Source organism: Acanthisitta chloris, unplaced genomic scaffold (assembly GCF_000695815.1).
Source record: "Acanthisitta chloris isolate BGI_N310 unplaced genomic scaffold, ASM69581v1 scaffold35160, whole genome shotgun sequence".
In the NCBI taxonomy this organism is placed as follows: Eukaryota; Metazoa; Chordata; class Aves; order Passeriformes; family Acanthisittidae; genus Acanthisitta; species Acanthisitta chloris.
Genome location: NW_008652834.1, coordinates 33,042 through 40,574, shown reverse-complemented (window position 1 = coordinate 40,574; position 7,533 = coordinate 33,042). Strand labels below are relative to the sequence as shown.

The 7,533-nt window shown below is 39.8% G+C and overlaps 1 protein-coding gene across 1 annotated transcript in view; it reads left to right on the top strand.

Moving 5' to 3' along the window:
• The first annotated feature begins 128 nt into the window (after positions 1-128).
• The window catches only part of INO80D (INO80 complex subunit D), a 33,595-nt gene continuing 26,190 nt past the window's right edge, over positions 129-7,533 (top strand). The window contains exon 1 of the mRNA XM_009078567.1: positions 129-198. The gene's annotated coding sequence lies outside the window, so the exon portion shown is untranslated. The remainder of the gene's footprint in view (positions 199-7,533) is intronic.

Sequence of the window (7,533 nt, the reverse complement as noted above, 5' to 3'; positions counted from 1 at the left end):
CCCCCGCACCGCGAGGGCCGGGCCGGGCCGTGGGCCGTGTCCCCTGGCCGTCCCTGCGGGCCAGGGTGTCTGTGTGATGCTGCTGCCCCCCAGGAGTGAAAATGAAAGGATCCTTTTTTTTCTTTCCAGGGACAGAAGGTCTGGTAGTTGAGAAGTGAGTGCACTGGAAGACCCAGCAAGGCGCATCACCCCGCACAGGTGATACAGCTCTGGTGTCTGATGCGGGAGGTGGCAAGTTCTGGTCAAATGTTCCTTAATATGTCTGTTGGCTTTGTAAAACTAATATCAGACAAGTTCTGGAAATGACAGTAACACTCACCTTAAAACCTTGCATTATACCATGGGATTAAAACACATAGGTATATAGTTAGTTACAACTTTGTTAACAGCGTGCAATGAAGGCTTATTTTAAGGCTCTTTTCAGTTTTGTGAATTGGGAGTCTTAAAGCTGACAAAATCAGGGCAATGCATCCTTCCCCTGAGGGTATGTGCCCTCTCCCGTGGGCACACCTGTGCTGGCAAGTGGTTGGTGCTGAGGCCATACCCACCAGGTACCACGGCTGATTGCTGAACCACAGCACTCCTGGTTTGTATGAACTTGGTGACATTCAGCCTCTTGCATGGGTAGCTTGTATTATATATGAAGATCAGACTACTTGTAACCTAAATTATCTACAGAAAGCAACCCGAAATTTACTTCATGAGAGTTGTTTAGATGTTCAGTGTGTTCATTATGAGTGAACGAATTCACAGGTAGGGCCTGGTCCTACAGAACTGCATATACTGTGTTGTCACAGTATGGTAAATCATCAGGAGGCACAAATTTATTGTGGTACCACACTGAAAATCCAGTAGCTTTTAACTGCTGAAAGGATGCTCTGTGATGAGCTCTGCTGCTTGCTTTATTGAGTACTCCTACTGAGGCACCAATGATATTCCTGCATTGTGTGGAAGTAAGATTGGTTGTCATTGTAGTATTGGGTCTAAAAATAAGACTAAGGTATTTTGTTTAACCTCATATGCAAGGGCAGGTTATCTGTTATTTGAATAAATAAAAGTCTTGGACTTTTTTTTTGTGTTCTAGTCCAGGTGCAAGATGTGTTATGGTACGTTTAATATCTGCTTTCTCTCAGGAACATGGTTTTCATATTTTGACATAACGTTTTTAGAGTGCATTTGTGCCATGTTGCCATGGCCTACATGTTCCATTTGTTGCTGCATCTGAAGGCCACCTCTCTGCAGCCCTGTCAAAACCTGGGCCTGTTTATAACCACACTGAAATAGGTTTGCTTCTGTGCAAGTGTGAGAATCTGCCCATGAGGATGCCATGGCAGGACTGGGGCCTGATACCTGCTCAGATAGAAAAATCCTTGTTCAAAAGACTTTCAAGATATGCAGCCTGTCTTGAGCCTTAGGTCAGGAATAGTCACATTTAGGAAATAATTTTTGTGAAATCTATAAGAATGTGCTCTTGGCAACAGTTATGAATCTTCCTACCTAAGATCTTATATCTTCAGAAATCCTTTGAAGTTTCTATAATTCCTGGAGTCTTAAACGTTTGGTTTTTTAGGCTTTGGGATATCTTTGTCATGTTTTCTATAAGGTATTAGAGTGAATCAGCTGAAATGAAACCTCCTGTTTAAGTTCATTTTGTGTAGGAAAGCAAACAGAAGAACCTGTGCAGTTTTGGAACAAAAAGTTTTCTCTCCTCTTAGCTGTGTTTTCTGCTGTTGATTGGAACTAGTTACAAGTCTGTAAGTTTTCTAGCCATTATTATTATTATTATTAGGAATAATGCTTATATTTATTTCTGTATTTATTGCATTATATTCTTAAACCTAATCTGTATTACCAGTACTGCCTAAAATATTCTGCTGCTTTTCTGTTAATATAACAGGCATCCTTATGCAATATAAACTGCCTTTTTTGCAGAGCTGAAGTACTAAGCTTTCTGAAAAGGCAGAATGAGGGCAATGTAGCTGCTTCTATCTTCCTAGGTAGATCTTAACATAGGAAAAAAAAAGTAGTCCAAAATACAATTCCAGGTGGTAACTAAAAATATCTAGTGAGATCTTAACATGTTGAGTGTCTTGATCTGTCAGGGTACTTGCATGTGTGTTGCAGTACCTGCTCTTTAGAGGTCTTCTTGAGTAAGGACTGTACTCTAGTTAATAAAGTGTTCTATACAGGAACTCTTGTAGTTGACTTTGGTTGCTTCCCAGTGTTTTCTGTCTCAATTTGAATGCTTTTACTGACAAAAAGACTGTTGTTTCCCGGATTACAGCAGTCTTGGTCTGGTAGCTGAGTGTAGTAGAGAATTGAGCTGTTAAAAGGCTAGAACTAAGCCAAAGATATGGTTAGATCACAGAATAGGGACAGAAGTTGCAACTTTGTGGTGCTGATGTTGACCACAATTGGATGTGGTGAGGCTTCTCTCAATAGAACAAAGCACTTCAAAGAGGGGTATTTGTTGCTATGAAATAGAAAAAATAAGTGTTTCTGCTTTCTCCTTAGAAATCTAGGGTTTACTGATAGACTGAAAGGTTTTGCTCTCAGGCAGCTTTAAATGCATGTCTTTTTGTCATGAATTTTATGGTCTCTGTTCATCATCTGAAATTCCATGTTGCCCAACATCTTATACTCTGTGTGTTTGCTTAGTCTCAGCAACAGGGTCAGACAGTGGCAAAGCAGGTAATTGTTCTTTCTTGGTCAAGTTGAGGAATCAATAAAACTGCTATTTGTGTTTATGGAAAAGCTGAAGATCCTGTAGATCCATATTCCACTTCTGGGCCCCAAACTGATGGTTTTAGAAGCATCTGTAGGTGATTGTACCTTGTGTGTGAGATGTCATGAACGCATCAAGCAATTTAACATGAAATTTCTGCTAGTATTAGCAAATGCACAACAACACAGTTAAGACCTCTGTAGTGGTGACTTTTGTTTGGATGCAGTGTGTGAAGCTCTGAGCTCAGTCCTCTTAATTATACATCTTTTAACCACTAGCATATAATTGCCTTGCAATTTACAATGCATTTGGGGATTCCATTGCCTAAAAGGGTCTTAGTTATGTTGAATGTCAAGTTCTGAGCATATGTTTAAGAATGTATCAACCCACATGATTTAAAATACTCTAATATTTTCTGCACAACGTTTGCTCAAAATTACCAATTTGAGTTTTGAGGCTATAATGCTTTGGGCTTTCTAGTAGTGACTAAGCCATTAAGTTCACTGTATGTCAGGTACCAAATTTCTGTGTGGCACAATGCTGGTACTGGTATGGTATAGCAAAGAGTGCCTCTGAAAGTTTGCTGCTACAGTGTTTCCCAGCCTCTCTGAAGGATTGTTTAACTGGTTTGGAAGAGGGTATACCGGCTGCAAAGATGCAACTTTGTTGTCTTTGCGCTGATTTGCACTGCAAGGGAGTAGATTATGCCTGTTTGCCAGTACAAATAGTCCTTGGGAGCTGGTATCATCCGGTGCTGTCATGTGGGTATTGGCAATTGCACAGGTGTGTACCTGTATGTATTTAAGTCTTTCATTTCTCTTTTTACAGTCACTTTGCTAGCCACCTTCTGTTGTCTTATGCACTGTCAGTGGCTGCGCTCAGCAGGACAAGTAGCTTTGCTCTAAGTGCTGATGTCTCAGAGTGTGGTCTTGCTCTCTGTCCTATCTGTCCTTGCTATAAAGCCTTGCTGGGGTGCTAAGTTTGTTGCTCTTCACATGTCCAGATAGGCCTTTTGCCAGAGGGAGGAATGTTCCTCCAGTCAGCTGCTCAAGAATGAAAAATGGGACAAGGGGAGAAATTAGTGTTATGAAATTCCAAATGTTAGTGGTAACCTCATAAGAACATGAGAAATACCCTGCTGGGTCAGATCCAACCTAGTGTTCTGTCTTGGGTAGTAGGAGTGAGTGATGCTATTTAGGAAGAGCATAAAAGCACAGCCATTTTTTTGTGTTTTCTTCTCTTATTCCACCATCCATATTTGTTAAATTAAGCATACTAGGAGGTATAGTGCTTATGTCTCCATTACCTATGAACTTTTTTGTTGTCTTTTTGAACCTGATGATAGTCTGCCTCCATAGCCTCCTCTGACAGCAAGTTTCAGCAGTTCACTACCCATGAGTAGTAAAAGTGAAGAAATACTTCTTTAATGTGTTTTGAGTCAATCTCTTACCAACTTCAGCACCCCTAGTTTAATACTGTGTGATATGGTATATGAACCATTCTGTATTCACCTTATTCCCTGCCATGATTATTTTTACATCATTTGGCAAGGGCACACGTTTTTGGATTTCTCTTCTATTCTGCTATATATATGCTGCGCTTCTATTGCTTCTGACTGGCTCAAAGTCTTTTATTTAGAAGCAGTTTTTTAAGGAAAATCTAGGTTCCTCAAGAAGCAACATGTTACGGTTTCTTATTCGTGGGTTGTGGCTTAAAGCTAGTTTGAGCACATGCAGGCATAGATTTTTCTTCTGTTGAACCTTTCTACAGCTTCAATGTAGAGTATAAATGCTAAACCCAAAACAGCTTCCAAAAGGTTTTGTATCCTGATATTTTTACAGTGAAGTACAACTGCTTAAGCATTTGGTTTTTCCAGGGGAAGTCCATGTTTCCGTCATCTCTTACTGAATCCTGTGGGACAAAAATAATTTCACCCCCACCCACTATTTAGCTAAGTGTAGTTTCGGTTCTCTTCAGTTAAGTGACATGTGCCTATTCCATGCTTGTGCTACTTTTTATGTAGCAGCAAAAAGCTCTGTAAAGAACTTCTGTATGTTGTTAAAAATAAAATTCTACATCAGATGAAATCAGAATCCATAGATTTAAGTGCCTTTACTCATATATATATATGAAGTACATGAGGTATATATATATATACACACACACACACTTACATGGTATGCTGTGGAAGTAAAAAGAAAAACCTCTTTTTACATTAAGTACAGTTTCAGTCTGTGATCCTGGTAGTGTATCCACACAGTGTCTTTTGGGGAATCTATGTAGGAATCTACCAATAAAGATATAATTGCAAGTTTGAGAGAGTTGCTGTGGGATTTTTTTGAATATAACATTGACTTCTAGGTATATTAGCTTTCTTCTTCATTGCACTGTAGTTGCACTAATTGATTCCTATTAGGATATTTAACATGGTTGTATTTGCATGAGCTTCTCTTAGTGTGTATACATAGACCCAAAAATTCATGTTCATGCTCATTGGTTTCCCAGGGAATTATTGACAGTATTTTTGCTTGAACGTTTCATGTGGCATTGTACTTGTGCCCTGCGTCTTTCAGAAAAGTGAGAAGTAAAATACTATGCCTGCCTTGACACAGTCAAGTTAAATGCAAAAATAAGACTTAATTATGAGTTAAATCCAAAAATAAGACTGGGGCCACATGAATAAATCTAGGATTATAGTGGCTGGGAACTGTGGAGCAGTTTCTTTACAGAAGCTTAACAGAGGCACACAAGGTATGCATTTCTCACTATTTACTTTGGAACCATCCTGAGGAACTGTTTTTCTTTGGTCTGTTGCTTGATAACCTTCAGAAAGGAAGTAGTACTGTGTTGTGCAAAAGAGAAGGTCATTGATCCATCAGGAACTCTGCAAAACATGATAGTAATAGCTTAAAAGAAGATGGTAAATAAAGAAATAGAGAGCAGCATGTGAGTCCCCCCAGCTGCAAGATGCACTTGCTCTTTCAAGTTTTACATCCTGTCCAGTTGCTTTGGTTAACTATTGAGAGAAGCAAACTCTAGAGAAAATGACTTTTTGGCAACTGTTTTGTGTGTGAAATGCAATTAGTTAAGACTTGTTTGATTACTTTCGCTGCTTTAGTAATGGAGGAGGCTCTCTCCCAAACATAGGGGATCCAAACCCAGAGCACAACTCCTGTATGGGTCATGTCTCCATGGGATTTGTTTTTCTTTCATGTTGTTGCTGTATAATACTGAATTGTATGTCAGTGTCTGCCTGCACAAAGGTGTCTGAAAGGATTATTTGTCCCTTGACATGCTAAAGAAGAGATAGTTTCCTCTTCTCATTCTGTGTTTTTGAAGGGCACAGTCAACAATGGACTTTTTTGCTCTTAAGACTGATACTGTGGAAAGTCATACTCTAGTGATTTATTTCAAATATATACAGTATGTGCTTCATACTTTCATGTATTTCCATGTATTGAGCAAAACTGGGAAAGGTTATTTGAACTGGACTAGGTGTCTCTGCTTGTGTTGTGGCTCTCTGCTGTAAATAAAGCACAAGGCTTCTGCCTCTGGTGGTGCTTGCACGTGCACATGGAAAGGGAAAATATGTATCAAGAGGCAATAGAAAGTTATCATTATAGTCAAATGATTAATCAGGTCACTTGTGGGAGTTCCACTTCATAGCACGTGGCTCCAGTCTATATGTTGTATATGCTGCACATGTACATATACAGCTGTTTCGGGAATTTTAAGTGGTTTAAAATTTTTAGTACTCTTCTGCTTCTACAGCTAGATACATGCTAATTAAAGGCCAGGTTTATGCAGTTTACTGGTAGATGTGTGATAGAGTGTTTTGTTTTGCCTTAGTGACTTCAAGTTGCTTTTCTAGATCCCCTAGTGCCACAGTACTTGTCAGTTTCTCAAGGCGCTTTTATATAGTGGAAGGTGAAGGTTTGTACCTTTACAAGAGGAGAGTGCATCTCTCCTACAGTCTGTGTAGGCTTCCTCCTTGCAATCACATTCTTGCCATTTCGGGCCTTGGGAACAAATAAGTTGATTGAGGTGGTAATCTGTACCTTTGTCACATGCCTCTAATTTATAACATATTTCCTGAATATCACCTCTATGTACATTCCTTTCCTTGGTGTGTAACACATGTGAAACTGAACTCAGGACCGAATGCACCATGTTCAAGAGAGTTCATTCCAATGTTCAGGATGGCCTGCCTGAAAATAAGCTGTCTTTTGCAGGCTAAGCTTAGTGTAGCAGAGGAGCTGCAGAATATATGTACTCTTTTCATTTTGATTTGAAGCTACTTTGGAATGGTTTGGGGGTTTGGTTTGATTTTTTGTGTGTTTTTGTTTTTTTTAAAAAAAAGATGGTTGCCAAAGACTCCATACTGTTGGGAACTGAAAATGTACCATATGGATTTGTACTAGAATCATAGAATCATAGAATTTTAGGGATTGGAGTGGACCTTATAGATCATCTAGTCCCAACCCCCTGCCATGGCAGAGTCACCTCCCACTGGACCAGGTTGCTCAAGGCTTCATCCAGCCTGGCTTTGAACACTGCCAGAGTTGGCACTTCCCTGGGCAACCTGTTCCAGTATTTCACCACCCTCACAGTAAAAAACTTTTTCCTAATATCTAGCATAAATTTCCCCTCCTTCAATTTGAACCTGTTACCCCTTGTCCTATCGCTGCAGTTCCTAAGAAACTCAAAGTTCCTACTAGTAGGAGTCTGTTTTAGGGGTGAAAACCTCCAGCATCTTGCTGAATTAACATTTCTGCTTTCCTGGCTTCGATGGGGAAGTACTGCCTCTG